Genomic DNA, 19375 nt, shown 5'->3' on the forward strand with positions numbered 1-19375 from the left:
ATTGTTTCCAGGAATGCTCAGAGAATATGAGTTGCTTGATGTTCACAAAATGTTTGGAGTTTAGACAAAAAAAAAAAAAAAACAATATTAAAGGAAGGGAAGATATTTTACAGCTTTAAACAGAGATTCATCAAGATGCTGAAAACATGCGAGAAAAACAGGAGCACCAAAGGCCTTTTTGTCTTTGCGCTTTTATTTAACACAGTTAATTCCTGTAACCAGATGAAGAGATGAAGCCCCACCCTGTGGGGCTGTAGCCCAAGAGATGCCAGTCCAGGGTTGTGCCTGTCACAATGCATCCTCAGGGGCTGGGGGTAGCTCAGCGGCAGAGCCCCTTGCCCTGCGTGTACCAGGTCCTGGATTCACTCCCCAGCACTGCAAGGAAAACAGAGAAAGAAAAGGAGATGCAGTGTCCAAATGGTAAGAAAAGGTTGGCTGGATATTCCCCGATTAAACCTCTGCAGAGACAGTGAGGAGCCTCCGTTTCTAGCCACCCAGGAAGGCACCTCAGTGAGCATGCTGGCCTTCCTCTCTGGTCCTCTCAAATTCCACACCCACTAGAGCCGTTCATTTTCCAAACCAAGGGAGTAGGGAAACAAAAGAAAAAGTAATTCAATAAATCACCTCCCCTTCCATCCCAGATCCAGAAATGCTTCTTTCTCTGTCCAGTCTCCGGTACACCGAGGTCCAGCCTTTGCCGGATCCTCCCCCTGCCTCCTTTCTGGAAATAGTGGTGGAAATGGGTGGGTGGGCAGGAGAATGGGAGTGGGCTGGAAGTGACGGGATTCCTGAACCATCTTGCTTAAATTGAAATCATCCTAGGAAACCTGCAAAAAATAATTTTAAAAGCTGAACATTTGCCTACAAAATGATAACAAATGCACTTTATCACTACTTCCAACAACAACAAATCGGAATTTGCACTTCCTTTAAAGAAAAAGAAAAGGTACTGGCACAAAGGGCCCCCAGTCCCTGAACCTCTAACAAGTGTGCAGCTTGGGGCTCGGTGCTGATGTGCACCTTCAGAGTGTCTGTCACGAGCTGCAGGGAACAGCTGTGGCATCTGCAGAAGACTGCAGGGAAGATGGCAGAGCCCAGCCAACATCCATCAGCTTCTCGGCTCTTGCTTAGTAAATTTCCCTTTGGGCTTCGAAAACTTGGAAATCTCTGGCTTATTTAAACCACCTTTATTTCATCAAATGGCCTCTTTTTAATTTTTCTACTTGTTCCTTTTACGTATTCCTGACAGTAGAGTGCCTTGACATACTATACATACCTGAGTGGAACTTCCCATCCTCGTGGTGGTACATGATGTGGAGTTTCTTTGGTCGGGTATTCATATATGAACATAGGGAAGTGGTTATTCATTCCACTGTCTTTTCTGTGCTATCCCCACCTCTCTTCCCTTCATTCCTCTGTCTATCCAATGAACTTCTATTTTCTCTTCTCCCTTTATTGTGTGTTAGTATCCACATACTACAGAGAACATTCAGCTCTTGGTTTGGGGGGGAACTGGCTTATTTCACTTAGCATGATAGTTTCCAGTTCCAATTCATTTGCCGGCAAATGCCATAATTTCATTCTTATTTATGGCAGAGTAATATTCCATTGTGTATGTGGATATATTATATATAACTTGACAAATCTACACAGAACATTATTTTGCAACATGGATCCCTTTGGAGGGATCTCACAGGCTGAGATTCAGAGAAAAGGGACACTTGGGCACTATGAATCTTGAGGGATTGTGAAGATCCAGTAGGAACTAAAATCAGTTTGGGACAGAGAGGCTATCCAAGATGAGCTCTGAGTCCAGAGGTGGCCCCTCCCATCTTCATTTGTTGGGGACTTCTCTGTGGAGGAAGGGGAAGGCAGGATTGCTACTGGTGAGCCTGAGGAGAAGGTGCCTTGGAGTGGTGTGGAAGGGGCAGGTCCAACCCTCTACCTGCTGCAGGAGCAAGAGGAGCACACAGAGGAGAGGATGCCAGCATCCATCGAGGCCTTAAAGGAGCTTATCCATAAAGGGAATGAGAAATCACATTGTAAAATGACCTGACAAACTACTCACCAGTCGGCCTGAGCCGTCTGTTTCAGAGGAGCTGCATGTCCTTGGGCCTCCTTCTACAGACAGAGGAGCACACTGACTTAGGTCACTAAGGAGACACCCCATGCAGGCCTCCTCACTGTAAGCTACCATAAAAATTCTTTCTGGGGAGAGTAACCCCGTCCTTCAGCATTCTGGTAGTGGTTGCTGAGCCGGATTCGACTGGACCATGACATAATCGCCCTGCGGGCTGCAGCCTCCCACCCTCCCAGCTGGCAAGACAGCACCCAGAGACTCTCCAGGGCACTGGAATTAGTGTGTGGGTGTGTTCTCTCACGTCTTTATACCACAAACCTTGGCTTTTAAGAAAGGAACTTGATTTATCCTTCCTCTGAGCCATGTCCTGGCATGACCTAATACTGGGGAAGTAGGTTCTGGTTCCAGGAGTTTTTAATCCCTTGAAAGAAGAATTCTTCAAAAGGATCAGGTTTATTGAATATTGGAGTTCAACAGGTCTCAGGGCTATTTCAGACTAAGCCTCTCTTTTCAAAATAAAATCACAATTTTTTTTTGTTTAAAATCACATACTTCTCTAATGAAAGAAGAGAGGCCAGATCTTAGCCTTTGAGTCTCAGGTTTTCAGAATGGTGTAAAAACTGAACCAGTAAAACTCAACAGACGGCGTCAGTGTCCTCAAACCTGGGTCCACATTAGAATCACCAGAAGGATTCTTGTTTTATAAGTAAAATTCCAAGATCCAACTCCAGACAATTTGATCATAATCTCTGAATGGGGAGACATAGTTTCTGCATTTTTAAAAAGTTTCCCAGGCAACTCAATGTGGAAGCAGTTTTTTTAAAAAAAACACAAGTCGGGAAAGAGTCTGTCATCTCTGGCTAGCTGACCACGCATCGCCTCTCCCCACCAAGTTCTTGGTGTACGCCGGTGGTTCCAGGTCTAGCTACTAACGGAAGCCCCCTTTTCATTCCCAACAGTGTCCCAGGACATATGACAAGCAGCACCCTGCCCTTACCAGTTTGACTTATAGTCAGTGAAATAGCCTCTCTGATGTTAATTGCAAAATTCCTCCTGAAGTGTTAAAAATTAAGGGAGGAATCATGGTTGTACAAAACTGAAAAAAAAAAATTGATTTGACTACTCTGGAATTCTCCCCCTTAAGAAAGAAAGATCTTCCCATCTCCATACTGATTTTTTGCTTCCTATGTTTAACACAACAGTGTAGCCAAGTTATAGAAGACTTTGGAAAGACTGTCTTTCTGGGATCTCCCTCAACAATAGGATGACCCCCTTATTTCCCTGTTCAAGAAATAACAATTCATCAGTATTAGCTACATCAGGACTGAAGGGGTGTTGACAGGAAACCACGGGGAAAGGGAATTGCCTTGGCCTGCAGAATCTCCAGAAGATTCCTTTACATAGTTTAAAGGATGGCTAAGTTTTTGTACGATTTATAAAATCTCTATTTCTTCTATTTGTTGTTGTTGATGCTTATTTTAATGAGGAAGTTTTCAGTTTCAAAGAACACAGATCCAAATTCAACTAGCCAAAGGTAAAATAAACAAGTTAATAAATCTACTGGGATATATCTGGAAAGGAAAGGAACAGTCCCAGCCTTGATCATGGTATACCGAGGACCAGGGCATCGAGACACTTCGCTCTGAGCAGGACCTCCTTCTCCCCATCTCCAGCAGTCCCTCCGCTTCCCAAGGAAGATGACTGCTGGACAGCTCACATCCATGTCCTTCCAGCAGGGGGCCCACAAAGTCAAAACACAGCTTTCTATCCTAGTCTCAATAGAAATATCCTGAGGAGCCTCATTTGTCTACCGATGTCATTAAGCTCCCTCTGAAACAATCTCTGTTCAGAGGAACATGGGGGAGTGGATTCAGGGGCTTCCATTGCCAAGACAAAGCCTCATTCCTATTCTCAGAGATTGGGACGTATAAAGAAGGGTCTGTTCTATGAAGTTGGGAGGGACACGGGGGAACCCTTGTTGGACAGTGAAAAACAGCACCTCACCGTTAAGCTCCCATCCTCATCCTCCAGAAGCAGATACTTTAGTTCAAAAGACTTGCAAAGTAAATATCACAGAATCTTCGGGGTAAGACTTGCTTGCTTCTAAGTTGAAGGTGTGCTTGCTTGCAAAGCATGCTCTCCTAAATAGCTTGTTCCAAACCCATCCTGGTGTGGTGGGAAGGAACTGTCTTCACATGGGCACCTGCTCACCGCTACTGGACAATTGCTGTGAGAAACACAGCCACATCTCAAAGAAAGCAAGCAACTAAATCTCTCCTTTATTCTATGGGCGCCCTAAGTGCAGACGGAGAAGCATAGAATTACACAGGAAGTCCAGAAAAGAATGAAATCCAGATCCAGGATGTCCTAACCCTTCCATGACCCCTGAAAAACAAAAACTTTGCAATCAACACTTTAATGCTTTATACTTGAGTATCAGGTGGTAGCAAGAATTTGTGGATTACTGCAATGGCCTGGAGAACAGGTCCAAGGACAGGAGCCATGAGATTAGTTAGTAAATTCTCCCCCTGATCAATTTTAGAAAACACTTCTTAGCCCTTTGTCTCCAAGTTGGGACTACATTCAAATGCAAAAAGAAATAAATACTGATTGAACACAGCTGGAGAGCATCTTAATATCACAGGGCAAGAGAAGTAAGCACAAGCCCATGAGCCCTCTCTGGTGTAATCTCTGCTTGGGATCAGATGTTTGAATACATTCATTGCTGCTCCAGAGTGCATTTCCAGCACTGTGTGAATAAGAAATCGTGAATGTGAATGAGCCCATCCTCAACGAGAGAGGGGGACAAATGGGGCCTGAGAAAGGGGGGCTTTTTCCATAGAAATTTGCCAAATTTCAAAGGGGCCTAGGAAGTGGTTGCTAGAGGAGGATCATCACGGGGCCACACATCTGCAAGGTCAGAGAGGAAGTGCTTTTGCAAGCTTGGATACTAACTGCGCATTTCCATGCTTCAAGGAGAAAACTGATTCTTTAGACCAAAATTTCTTCAGGTTTGAGGTGCATCACGTCATCCTTGCTGACTTCGTATCTCTGGAGAAAGGGCCCCCAGATTCTTAACCTCACTTGGGGAACATTGTGTAGAACAAACACGGTAGGTAACAGTAGAATATTAAGTTTTCCTTTAGAAATTGAGAGCAACACAAGGATGTCTGCTGTCCCTGTTCTATTCAACATTTTTCAACTAGTTCAATGAAGAAGGAAACTCTAAAAAGGTTAAAAGTGATCAAGTGAATTGTAACGAAGAAATTCACTTAATCAATAACACCATCAAAGAATACAAGCACAAGTTATAGAATGAAAGAAAATACAAATCTAGCCAAGGGTTCACATCAAGACTACATGAAAAGCTTCCATTAAACAATTTTTTTAATATTTATTTTTTTAGTTGTAGTTGGACACAATACCTTTATTTTACTTATTTATTTTTATGTGGTGCTGAGGCTTGAACACCAGGGTCTCACAAGTGTGAGGTGAGCACTCTCCCGCTGAGCCACAGCCACGCGCCCATTAAACAATTTAAAAGAGATGGCTACAGAAAAATGGAAAGGGGGCTTGAAGAAGAAGTTAAAAAAAAAATCCAAACATCCAGTAAATAGAAAAGATTCCCAGCATCACTATAGCCAAGGAAATGCAAATTAGAGCCATAATGAGTGCATTTATAGGAATGGGTAAAATTAAAACAACAAAAAAAATGTCACATTCTGCCAGTGGGAATATGATTTTGGAGATGGGGGCTACCAGGGATTGAACTCAGAGGTACTCAACCTCTGAGCCACATCCCAGCCCTATTTTGTATTTTATTTAGAGACAGGGTCTCACTGAGTTGCTTAGCTTCTTGCAGTTGCTGAGGCTGACTCTGAACTCGGGATCTTCCTGACTCAGCTTCCTGAACCACTGGGATTTCAGGCACCATCAAGACTTACGGGAATATAAATTTGTCAACAATTTGGAAAACCGTTTGACATCACCCAGGTTAAAATACATACATCCTACCTCTCAGAAATTCCACTCCTAGGCATGTCCCCAACATGTACGTCAGGAGACAGGCACCAAGTATTCACAGTGACATTATTTATAATAGCTAAATACTGAAAACAATGTCCACTGAAGACATGTATGAGTAAGTAGTAATGCCCTCATCCAGGTGAATTCCAAGAAGCAGCACAAATGGAGAATGGTACGAACTAAAAATCCCAGACACACAAGAGTGCTTTACCCTGTGGAAATGCCGACTGCCCTCTCCAGCTGTTTCTTCTCTTCATTTCTACTCCTGGCATGAGCTGGGCACAAAGAGCTCATCCAAACAGAGGGACTTTCCCAGCAAAAGAATAAGCAGAGAGAGAAACCAGACAGCCTTGGTGGCCTTGAGGGCTCCGACGACAGATTGGAAACTCCAGGAGCCCAGTTTTGAGCACAGGCTATTCTCTGGGACATACACAACTTGAATATGCTCTTGTATCTTGACACTACCATTTTTACTTTGTTGGATTCTGTTAGTATTTTGTTGGGGATATTTTGAATAAGTGTCCTTATGTGAGAAACAGACTGCCCTGTAATTTCCTTTTATTGTAGTCTCCCAGTCTGATTTTAGTTTCAGAGCCTCTTGGCCGTATACAAGTTGAAAAGTAATCACTTTATGTATTCTCCAGGAAAGTTTTAAAAAATTGGAACCAACTCCTCCAAAAAGGCTTAATGGGACTCACTAATAAATATGCTGGTGTCTTGTGTTTCCTTTGTGAGGCTATTTTGTCTGGGGTTGTAATTTCCTCAGAAGCCATGTGACTCTTAAGGATTCTCACACTTGACTGGGTTTTACTAAGTTATGTTTTTCTAGAAAATTATCTATCGCTCTTTATTCCCTGGCATAAATTTGTTTCCAGAGGACTCTCGCGATGATTTAAATATCTGCCAATCAACTCTGCAGTGCTGTTGCTTCCCTTGACTTGGGCATTTTATTATGAACATTTTCAAACATAATCAAGCATACTTAAAACTAGAGCAGTAAGTCACTCTATGGCTATTTCTATCTTTTCATTTTAACTCTTTGTGCTTTTTGTTTTGGAGATTTCTCCTGAAGAGAATATAATAGATCTTTTTTTTTTTTTTAATCCAAGTGGGTGTCATCTAACTGGAAACTTTAGACTTTTTTTTCCCTCTTTCTTCTTTTGTTAAGTTTAACTTTTAATTATTATCTTCTGTTACAGTTCTGAAACTTGCATATTCAATTCTATCCATTTCATGATTAACCTTACAATCTTTACATGAGAACTTACATTAGCTCCTAAAATTTTCACTATCTTATTCTTCCTCACAAACACAAATATTTTAGAACATTTAGCTACTATCACATCCTTGTTCTCACATGCTAATTTTGCTAAATATTTGTGTTCTGTCTTAATTTAATCATTCAAATCAGATTTATATCATCCATTTTTTTTCCAGATTTACCTATGATTTTTCCAGATTTCTTACTCACCAACCCTTTTTGCATCTTAGAATTTACTTTTGGACAACTTGCATTCTTATTCAGGATTCATATATGTTAACTTTATTGAGATATAGTTCAGATGCATATATTAGTTTTCTAGGAATATTATAACAAATTGCTACAAAACTGGTTACTTAAAACAATAGAAATAATTCTCTCACATTTGCAGAGAATAATTGGAAGTCTGGAATCAAGGCCTTGGCAGGGTTGTGTTCCCTCTGAAGGCTCTAAGAGAGGACCCTTGTTGGCCTCGTTCAGCTTCCAGTAACTTCTGGCACTCCTTGGCTTGTGGCTGCATCTCTCCGAGGCTGCATCTCTCCGAGGCTGCCTCCTTCCTCATGTGGTTCTCTCTCTGTGTCTCTCCATGTCCTATTCTTTTATGAGTTTAAGGTCCACCGCAAATCCAGAAGGATTTCATATTGAGATCTTGACCTAATTACATCTACAAAGACCCTGTTTCTAACTGAGGTCACATTCTAGGGTTCCAGGTGGGGGGGGTTGCAGTTTTCAACTCTCTTTACATACTGTAATTCCCATGTTTATACACAATAAGTATATCATTCAATGGTTTTCAATATATTCAGAGTTGTATGACCCTCTCCTCAATATTACAATATTTTTTATAATTTAGCTAGTGATCACAAATTTATTTTTGGTTTTTAATGTCTGAAAGGGTATTTAATATTCATCCCTTAAAAATTTAGCAAAGTTAACAATTATAGGTTGACATTTATTTTTCTCAACAGTTTAAACAGATTTTTACACCATTCCCTGGACCTATCACTGCTGTTGAGAAGTCTACTACTGGCCTACACCGGACTTTCCAGAGTGGCATGGCAGCAAGCAAGCAGAAGGGAAGTGGGTCAAAATGGCCCTAGTTGATAAGGAATTAGAAAATGGGTACTAACATCTAGACAATCAGTCTCTGACAAGGTACATTGCCCAAGAAAAATGGAAACCAAAGAGAACAATTTTACATTGTATAAGATTTTATACTTTATGTTGCCAAGTATGCTATGCTATTAATGGGTACAGAAGTGGGGCTTTCCCATGGGAGAAGCATTTCTTACATGATATGGAGTCTATTTGGTCATTGCCTATATAGCTTGGCCCATAACCTCTTGGAGGGGACTCTGAACCATCCCTTCCTGAGAGCAGGGAATACGTTAAACCATCTTCCCATGGGCTATATTATAAATGATTGTTGCTTTATTACAAGTGAAAAGAAGTGTTTTAATTACAGAAGGGTGCTAGCAATAGCCACTTTGCCTGTAGATAAATATTTGAGTTTGGCAACTGATCTCTATTGATTATTTCCTTAAATGTTCCACGATAAAGGTCCTACAGAGATCTCATATATCACACTTTGCTGTTTTCAAAGAAAAAAAACATGATATTAATTGAGTGATGATTGTAGCCAATATCCCAGTATACAATTCCAGTTAATTATGCTTTTAAACAATATTTCCTTTAGTGAGCAAAACTCAGTCTCAGGATAAGACATTATATTATGCCAGAAATGAATTCCTGAAATAGAGGAGTAAAAGAAATTTCTTTTTTTTTTTTTTTTTTTTTTTTTTTTATTTCAATTTTTTTTTTTTTTTATTGTTGGCTGTTCAAAACATTACATAGTTCTTGATATATCATATTTCACAATTTGATTCAAGTGGGTTATGAGCTCCCATTTTTACCCCATATACAGATTGCAGAATCACATCAGTTACACATCCATTGATTTACATATTGCCATACTAGTGTCTGTTGTATTCTGCTGTCTTTCCTATCCTCTACTATCCCCCCTCCCCTCCCCTCCCCTCCCCTCCCCTCCCCTCTTCTCTCTCTGCCCCCTTTACTGACATTCGTTTGTCCCCCTTGTATTATTTTTCCCCTTCCCCTCACTTCCTCTTGTATGTACTTTTGTATACCTCTGAGGGTCTCCTTCCATTTCCATGCATTTTCCCTTCTCTCTCCCTTTCCCTCCCACCTCTCATCCCTGTTTAATGTTAATCTTCTTCTCATGCTCTTCGACCCTACTCTGTTCTTAGCTACTCTCCTTATATCAAAGAAGACATTTGACATTTGTTTTTTAGGGATTGGCTAGCTTCACTTAGCATAATCTGCTCTAATGCCATCCATTTCCCTGTAAATTCTATGATTTTGTCATTTTTTAATGCAGAGTAATACTCCATTGTGTATAAATGCCACATTTTTTTTATCCATTCATCCATTGAAGGGCATCTAGGTTGGTTCCACAGTCTAGCTATTGTGAATTGTGCTGCTATGAACATCGATGTAGCAGTGTCCCTGTAGCATGCTCTTTTTAGGTCTTTAGGGAATAGACCGAGAAGGGGAATAGCTGGGTCAAATGGTGGCTCCATTCCCAGCTTTCCAAGAAATCTCCATACTGCTTTCCAAATTGGCTGCACCAATTTGCAGTCCCACCAGCAATGTACAAGTGTACCCTTTTCCCCACATCCTCGCCAGCACTTGTTGTTGTTTGACTTCATAATGGCTGCCAATCTAACTGGAGTGAGATGGTATCTTAGGGTGGTTTTGATTTGCATTTCTCTGACTGCTAGAGATGGTGAGCATTTTTTCATGTACTTGTTGATTGACTGTATGTCCTCCTCTGAGAAGTGTCTGTTCAGGTCCTTGGCCCATTTGTTGATTGGGTTGTTTGTTCTCTTATTGTCTAATTTTTTGAGCTCTTTGTATACTCTGGATATTAGGGCTCTATCTGAAGTATGAGGAGTAAAGATTTGTTCCCAGGTTGTAGGCTCTCTATTTACCTCTCTTATTGTATCTTTTGCTGAGAAAAAACTTTTTAGTTTGAGTAAGTCCCATTTGTTGATTCTATAAATCCAACTGTCTGAATGGAAGTTGTGTCTTTGTCCTAAACCTCACTCAGGATATTTGGAAACTATAATTTGAAAAGCAGAAATCAAACATGTCCAAGGGCCGTGGTCCATTTGTCAGGATGTGTCCACATGCCTGGTCCAATTTGCTCCCACTCCATCATAAAGGATATTTGCATATGTTTGGCAGAAGCTCCTGCCATATTAATGTGTGTTTCTTCTGTATTTTCCCTCCCCCCTTCCCAAGAAGGCATCTTTTTCATGTCCTCCCCTCCCTGTGGTGGCCACTGCCAGCCAGACCTGACCACAGAAAGCCCTGAGCAGACTTAAATGAGAAACTCAGATAAGGACTGTCCCCAAGTATATAGAGCAACTATATCGAGTCCTGGAACCCAAATTTTTTGGTCTGGTTCACATGGCTTTCTAGAAAGGAAGTGGTCCTTCCGTGGGGGTGCGCTCTTCCTGGGTGTTGGTGTGGCTGGAAATATAAAAGGCAGGAGTATCTCTAGCCTGGCAGACATCTGGCTCCTCATGGGCTGCCAAGAGGTACCTGGGGTACCTCTGCCAGATTCGAGGGAGACAGGGGGAACCCACGTAGCCCTTGTCTGCAAGTGTTTCTGTCCTGCTTGTTGCTGCTTCACACGGACAGTCGGGCTCACAGGTCCCACCCTCCCTCCAGCCCAGCCAGACTCCCTTGTCTGGTCAGAACGCTCAAGGATGTTTGTAGGGCCAGAAGCCAAACCTGCTGGGAAGTGTCGCTAGTCCTTAGAGAGGCGACGCCCGTCATCCTGGAGCTCCTTGGGGGCACGTGTGAGTTTGTGTCTGTCTGGGGGAGTGGGACACGAATTGTCTTGGGCAAGCTGGAGAGGAAACAAATTTTAGAAAATCTGTGTGCTGCTCCCAGGTGATGCCCAGGGTGGGCGGCAAGCCCTCGGAGGAGCCCTGCTGCCCACGATTCCAAGAGTCCGTACGTGCTTATGTCATGAGAGAAAACCACGGAGGTCTAGAGATCTGAGACCCTGCTTCACTTTCTGCACACAGGTTCACCTTCCAGACTTCCATGTCGTGCTAGCAGGGGAAAGACTGGGCATGGAGATGAACCCTGCACTTCTCCTCTGCTTCTCAAAACAGGGAAACCAGGTCAGGGTTGGAGCAGACTTGGAGGAAATTAAGTGATACAATATTTATTATATATGGTCTATATTTATAATTTCTTTCAAACTGAGAACAATTTCACAACTAGTGTCATTTTTGTACACATCTGCACACACACCTAAAGGTACGCACACACAGGCCCACAATTCCCTTAGCCTGTTTCTCGCGTGTGCGCGCACATGCATGAGTGTTGCTTTTTATATACTTTTTACTTTCCACACTATCACATTCAGTATGGTCTTCCTCCCCATGACTGCGACTCTCCCCACTGCCTGTTTCTCTTTCTTGGGGATAGAATCCTCATGAGCCTTTTACAAACACCCCTCGTACCCTTCCCCCGTCCTTATCTGCACCTTCTTCACCCTCCGCCCATACCTGGCTCTACCAACTCCATCTATGGCCATGGGACAGTAAATTGTTCTGCCTCCTCTTCTGCATAAGACAGATGTTCTTCCTGCTTTAAAACTTTAAATATTTAACCGGTGGGTTGAAAAGACGTAGACTTCTTGTGCAAGAAGTTTAGTAGTAAAATGAGAGAAATAAGACATATAGTTCACTATAATAGCAAATAGGGACTAAGATGAGTTCAGCAGAGGAGAAAAGAGGGAAGTTGCAGGCCCTGGACGTGTGAGGAGGAAGTGGATGGGAGAAAAGAGGGAAGTTGCAGGCCCTGGACGTGTGAGGAGGAAGTGGATGGAGAGCTGTTTCTAGGAGAGCCAGAGGAAGTGACTGTGGAGGGATACCTTGAGAAGAGGGGCATTTTAAAATGAGAATAAGTACACAGTAATTTTGATGTGAAATAAGAAGTTGGTGGGATCCATATCACTTGTCTCCCTGTTCTCCACAGAGCAGGTCACAGTGTCACTGGCTGTGAATGAGACTGGAGCAGAGCAGGTGGAGAAGCCTTGAAATAGCTGTTCTGGAATGTTCTTGAGAAGCAATAATAACAAAACAACACCAAGCAAAATAGTAAGGATGGCATGGTAATGTCACTGCTGTGATCTCCTTGGCCCTTCGCTTCCTCCAGTGGACCTACTTCCAGGCCCTTTGTGCAGAACACTGCAGGACTGCTGGCCTCCTGCATTTTGGTCTTTCCACCCCGTGGTTCATCTAGACTCTTCTCCCTCTTCTTCCCCCTCTCTCCACCAGCCACGTTCTACTGGCTCCTTTGCTCCTCGAGAGCTGCCTTCCTCTTTTCTTGCCATGCCTCACATAGGGTCCACCTTTGCTTCCTCCACATCCGTTCCAAAATCTATAACTTACCTGCAGTCATTCCTGAAGCCAAACCTACAGATGTCCACCATTTTTCACCTTCTGTGTATTCAGTTGGTAGCTGTTACAGCTGCTACCCGCTCAGTTTCACTTGGCCTTCCATTTTCTGCTCCCAGCCACAGGCCAGCTCTCCCCACCTCGTCCCTTCTTCCCGTGGTCATCAAGAGCATTTGCTAACTCATCTTCCTTTCTCAGTGGTGACCACAGCCCCACTTTTTGCAGAGGACACTTGCATGTTCTTTCCTCCATCTTTCCTCACAATATTTACTTGACAGCTAGTAATTTCTCGAGCCACACTAACAGAGTATTTTAACCTTAAACACTTTCTGCCCTAAAATGCTATGCCTTGTTGTTTTGCCCTGCCGCAGCTGTTCTCCCACTAGTGATTTCTTTAAACAGACCCTGACAGCTTTTATACTTGGCCTTTTTATCCCAAAGATAAAGAAGAATCTTCACACTTGGTTGACTAAGTGAACGGCCTCCTCAGTCCTGCAACATAATGTGATCCCCTTATCCCCAAATCAGTATAGGAAAATGCAAATTCAAACCCCAACCCATGTGCACTTTCCTTCCCAGCGGGTCTTGGGCAGATTAGAGATGGCCTCAAATTCTCTGGTCCTTCTCTCATGAGGAGGTTGGATCCTGTTCCCAGCCCTCAAGTGTGTGCAGGTCCTGTGGCAGCTTTGCATGTGGTGAAGTGATGCTGGGGCAATTCCTGGCCCACATTTTGTCTTGAGAGACTGACAGCTTTGGCTTCCTTTCTCTAGGAGACTCCTTTAGACACCCTGATGGAAAGACCCACTGGAAAGCCCTGAGGTCCCTGAAGAGAGGGGCCAAATGGAGCATGGTCTTCCAGCCATGCTTACTAAGGCCCCAGGCAGACCAGCCACCAGCCACATCACACTGAGCAAATCCACTCAAATCCATATGGAGCAGAAGAACCACACAGCCACATGCCTCAACTCCCAAACCACAAAGGTATGGCATGTGTAAAAATGTATTGTCTGAAGCTATAGTGTTTGGGGATAATTTAACATGTAATGAAGGATAATGAAGCAAGGTTTGCATGAACACACTGGAATACCATTCATGCACAAATAGATATCGCTTATTTGTCCCTCAGTGACCTCAGAATACATCCTCATTTTGCAGAGAGAACAACCAGTGCTATTGTGATGGAGTCAGAATAGCACAGCCAAGCAGCCTCTGGTCTGGAAGCGCTTCTTGTCAGTGACCGCTTGCCTGACCTTTTGAAGATGCACTGAGCTTCAGACAGTGTCCAAATGAGTCCGTCACATTGTCTCAGCATGCAAGAGAACTTTATTACACATGAAAGGAAAGTAAGGCTCAAGCAAAGAGCTTTTCGAAGAGAGAGTGGCTGGACTCCAAGCAGAGACCAACAAAGGAAATGATGCTGTCTCCAAATATATTGCTTATTGCAGTTTACCTTGAAAACTGGAGTCCACCTTCTGTGCTCTTCACCAGTCAGTGGTCCACTTCTCCTTCACCTGGGGGTTGGAGGTTTGGACCCTAGCTGGTCCTCTTCACAACTGTCATGGTGGCCATACTATTCGGGGGGTGGGGGGGGGTTCTTGTTAAAAGTGTCCTGTGGGGAGTATGTGGCAACCAGATTCCACAGCACCAGACTTCTCACGGAGTGACAGGGAGGAGGACACCCTCTGGGACACTGGAAAAGGTGTGCGTGGAAGGGGAGTGACACTTGTGTAAAGAACACAAATGAACAGAGGGAACTACAGGACTGGTAACTCGTTTTGTTGTGTAAGTCCTGGTGTGTAAATGTAATTGGGTGAAGGACTATGTTCATAAATCTCAAAGCATCGTCCCCAGAGTTTCCTTAATAACTACAGAAAGAATACACCTTCTCAATGGGAAAAGCTGGCAATCACCAACATAAGCAGGGAGTCAACAGCATCACCAATAAGGAGACACTTAGCATCATTTGCCTCTTGAGATAATATAATAAAAATCTCTAAAAATCACCTACATATTATTCTATCCAAAAAATTATCTTTCTTCTATTATGGAAAAAAAATCATGTAGAAAATGAGCAATGCATATGTTTTATTACTCACAGTTTCACTGGTCAGTCACACCAATGTGAAGTATTTTAGTAATTTTACATATTTATTTCCTGAAAATACATTAACATCTGAAAATATTTGCCTTCTCATAGCTCTTTTCCTCCAAATTGTTTTATTTATCATCCTCTGCATATGCACTTTGGAAAACTGTTTGGAAAATGACAAATCCAATTGGCACTGGGCTCATCTCTTCTACTTTAACAAAAAAAATATATAACCAAACAATTGATCGATATTAAACATTAATTTCAAATTTAAATATTTATTTTAGAATGTTAAAATGTGGGTATGTTCATTGCAGATTCAATGTCTGAACAGTTTAATTATTTTTTATTGTTTATTTGTTTAAAGTTTCACTTACAGCAATGACTAATCAATTTATTTTGTACCAATCTACCCTAGATAACAACTAGAAAAACTGAATGTTTATGCATAAAGCTCCTGGAGTTATGTCTTTAAGTGGGGAGGGTAGAATCACATGACAACCACTATTAATAGTAACAATCATAATTACTAATCTGTCTTAATGTCCCAAGGCACCGTGTCATTGCATCCAAACCCCATGCCTCCTCATGAAGTCATGTGGTCTCCTTATAAGTGTCAAACAGTGTATGGTGAGGCTCTGTTGGACTGGGAAAGACCCAGACTGGGCCTTTGGGGTAGTCGAGGAGTAGAACCCTGGGATGTCAGCAGTCAGGAGGCAGACACAGGGTGAGCCAGAACACAATTGCTACACTTGATCACACACTATTTTGTTTCCCTTTTGTGTAAACAGTGTGCTTGAGTCCTCAGCCTTTCGCCATTATTATTCAAAAGAATAATTACTGGGATAACTTTATAAAACAGCATAGTATAGAATAAATGAAGTAATATAGAATAATATAGAACAAATTGGTATGAATAGCATAAAATACTTGGGGAATTAAAAATTTGGGATTAGACTGTCAGATTTTGAATTCTCAACCCAGTTTTAAACTCCATTTCACCCTAACTTGTGCCAACTCGTTGGTATATGTCTGACGTGGGTGTGTGCATCGCCCACATGATATTGATTCCAAAACAGTTGGACAAACTCCTGAGTGTCTACACACGGGAAGCAAGTTGAACAGACTCAAACAGGAATGGCCACCGTGGTGTTACTGTTCAGGCTCAACAAGAGATCTTTTTCAGTTCAACTCCAACCACAAATTACTTTCCCATCACAAAGTCAGTGAAATAAAGCCTCTTGCACTGCTGCATGCATGGAGAATACTGAAGCCATAGACCAAATGTTCCAGAAGAAGCCAAAGCTGCCACCTAGCAAGTGGAAAGAGAAGCCACTTCCAAGGGAAGAATAGAATAAGCAGAGGCACTTAACAGGAAGCACTGGCTGGGAGCCAGCTCCTAGAAGGACAGTCGACAGTGCTTCCAGAATTTTAGTGAACTCAGAGTGGGGTAGGCTTCTTAAAAACCCCTTCCCTAATGGGTAACTAAAGTCCAGACTCCAGGCTATAAGTTGCCCAGCATAGAGAAGCACAGGACAGGAGGTGGGCGGACCAGAGCCGACAACTCAGGGAACGAAGAGCAGATCAGAAATAAGCCTTCAAGTCAGCCTAGTTAAAAGAGCCAGCAGTAGCTGCAACGGGAAGATGTGGGTGCTGATTTCAGGATCGGTTCATTATTCACGTTATTACCTCCAGAATACATAGTTCTCATGTCAAAAGATGGGCTTAGTCATCTCAGTAAATTTTGGTTTTGCTGCTCAAGCTTCTCCAGTTCAAAATCCTCCAGCCATTGGTGCAGATAGTTATCAGGGCTAAATGAGCCTATTTAAATGTTTTTTATCATGAGAATGCTGCCCAGAGAGGTCAACAAGACCTGTGGCAACTAACCCAGTTCTCAAGTCCACCATATGCTACCCTGAGGCTCTCTGCTTTGGAACTCTCCCCTGAGCCCTAAGCACCTCCAGCTTCTTTCCTGTTTCTTTGGCTGTGTGCAAAATGTTGGTAAGTGCCCAGACCACAGCAAGGTGAAGAGAGCGTGGGAGATGCAGAGATGGACAAAGAAACAATGTGCACGTGTCCCATAGACATTCCACATGAAGGGAGATGTTGAGCCCACTCTACTTGGCTGGGTTGCACAGTGCTGCTTTCTTCTGCCTAACACCACATAGAATATCTCCTAAGACCATCTGCTTCCTCCTTTTATTTATTTATTTATTTGGTATTTATCTTTAACTCTTCAGCTAGTTACTTTAATATAGAAGCTGTAGGTGTTGAAAGAAGGAATCTGCTGCTGAGCCTAACATGGAGGCCCTGGGCAATGTGCACCTGATCTGTGGCATAGATGAGTGCTGAGAGCCACAGCCGAGTCGGAATGGCCCCTGGCATTTTGCCAATAGTATTGGTTGAGAGGCGAGCCATTAAGATGATGCTGGATTGATTCAATTGTATATTAGACCTTTACTGTCCGCCTGGGCCCCGCTACTTTGGCGTTCTCACAGGGAATCCTGGAGAGTTCGCATTGGTTGGGGAAGTGCCGGAGGAGGGATTTCCTGTTGGTGGTTCCTGGAGGAGCCCCGTGGGTGGTTCGGAGAGAGTTCTTGGGGAGCGTGTGTGGAGTGTGCTGGTGGAGTTCAGAAATAAAGTTTGTTCCTGTTTGAGTGGCTCGTGATTTGTGCCCAGCCAGACTGCGGCAGATGAGCAGCTTCCAGCCAGAGGCAAGGAAGCCTGGGGGACAGAGTTCATAGAAACTAGCTTCCCAGGGCAGAAGGCTTGGGGAAGAGTGGGCAGACTAAAGAAGGAGCCACTCTTCTCTCCACGTTTTCTCCCTAATTGTCTGGCAGTGCCTCTCAACGGATCATTTCATTTTCTTCTGTTAGACCATTTAATATTGGAATGCGATGGTCATGGTCCTAGGCCCTGTTTCTCCCTCCACAGTCTCCAGAGAGCTCTTCTACACTTATGGGTACAATTTGTGGATCATGGTTTCAGCTCAAACCATCTTCTGAATCTTACATCTAAATACTCGAGTGCTGCCTGCCTGAATGTCTCCAGTTAAAATAAATGTCTCAAACTCAGAATCTCCACAACTGCCCTAATGGTCTCCTTAAATGGGACCCTCTTCCTGCGTTCCCCCTCCCTGTCAATAACTAGCAGTCAGAAAGTCCTGCAGTCCCAGGATCTTTCCTTCACATTCCATATGCAATGCATTGCTATGTCCAAAGGATGCACCTTGAAAAATCCTTCAGATCTTCCACTGCTGCTCTGGACCCTCCACCAGGAACCTCTCTGCACCAGGTTACAGTGAACCAATCACTTCTACCTTGGCTGTATATAACCTGTTTTCTACTTAGTAGCCAACTGATCTTTAAAAATAACTGTATGTCACCCAAACAGACACGTAGACCAATGGTACAGAACAGAAGACACAGAGACCAACCCACATAAATACAGTTATCTCATACTAGATAAAGGTGCCAAAAACATTCACTGGAGAAAAGATAGCCTCTTCAACAAATGGTGCTGGGAAAGTTGGAAATCCATATGCAACAAAATGAAATTAAACCTCTATCTCTCACCCTGCACAAAACTCAACTCAAAGTGGATCAAAACTTAAGCACTAGAACAGAGACCCTGAGCCTAATAAAAGAAAAAGTAGTCCCAGGTCTCCACCGTGTTGGCCTAGCATCTGACTTCCTTAACAAGACAAAGCTTCTTTTCAGAAAAGAAAACAATCAATAATGTGAAGAAAGAGTGGGAGAAAATCTTTACCACATGCAGCTCAGATAGAGCATAAATTTCCAGGATATACAAAGAACTAAAAAAAACTTAACACCCAAAAAAAAAAAAAAAAAAATCCCAATCAATAAATGGGCTAAGGAACTGAACAAACACTTCACAGAAAAAGAAACACAATCAATCAACAAATATATGAAAAAAATGTTCAACATTTCTAGTGATTAGAGAAAAGCAAATCAAAATTAATTTCATTTCACTCTAGTCAGAACAACAATTATCAAGAATGCAAGCAACAATAAATGTTGGCAAGGATATGGGATAAAGATACACTCATACATTGCTAGTGGGACTACAAATTGGTGCAACCACGTTGGAAAGCAGTATAGAGATTCCTCAGAAAACTTGGAATGGACCCATAATTTGACCTAGTTCATCCCACTCTTAGGTTTATACCCAAAGGACTTAAAATCAGCATACTACAGTGATGCAGTCACATCAATATTTACAGCAGCTCAACTCACAATAGCTAAACTATGGAACCGACTTAGGTGCCCTTCAACAGATGAATGGATAAAGAAAATGAGATGTATACACACAATGGAATATTACTTAGCCATAAAGAAGAATAAAATTATGGCATTTGCTGGTAATGGAGGGAGCTGGAGAATATCATGCTAAGCAAA

At 42.6% G+C, this 19375-nt stretch overlaps 1 long non-coding RNA gene across 1 annotated transcript; it reads right to left on the reverse strand.

Annotated features, from left to right (window-relative positions):
- Nucleotides 1-331: 331 nt before the first annotated feature.
- On the reverse strand, nucleotides 332-12956 carry LOC114091219 (uncharacterized). The gene is made up of 4 exons (XR_003582474.2): nucleotides 12863-12956; nucleotides 1277-1376; nucleotides 625-827; nucleotides 332-375 (listed from the first exon to the last, which is right to left on the reverse strand). It is a non-coding gene; the product is annotated as an uncharacterized lncRNA (long non-coding RNA).
- Nucleotides 12957-19375: the final 6419 nt, after the last annotated feature.

This window comes from Marmota flaviventris, chromosome 8, assembly GCF_047511675.1.
Source record: "Marmota flaviventris isolate mMarFla1 chromosome 8, mMarFla1.hap1, whole genome shotgun sequence".
Taxonomy (NCBI): domain Eukaryota; kingdom Metazoa; phylum Chordata; class Mammalia; order Rodentia; family Sciuridae; genus Marmota; species Marmota flaviventris.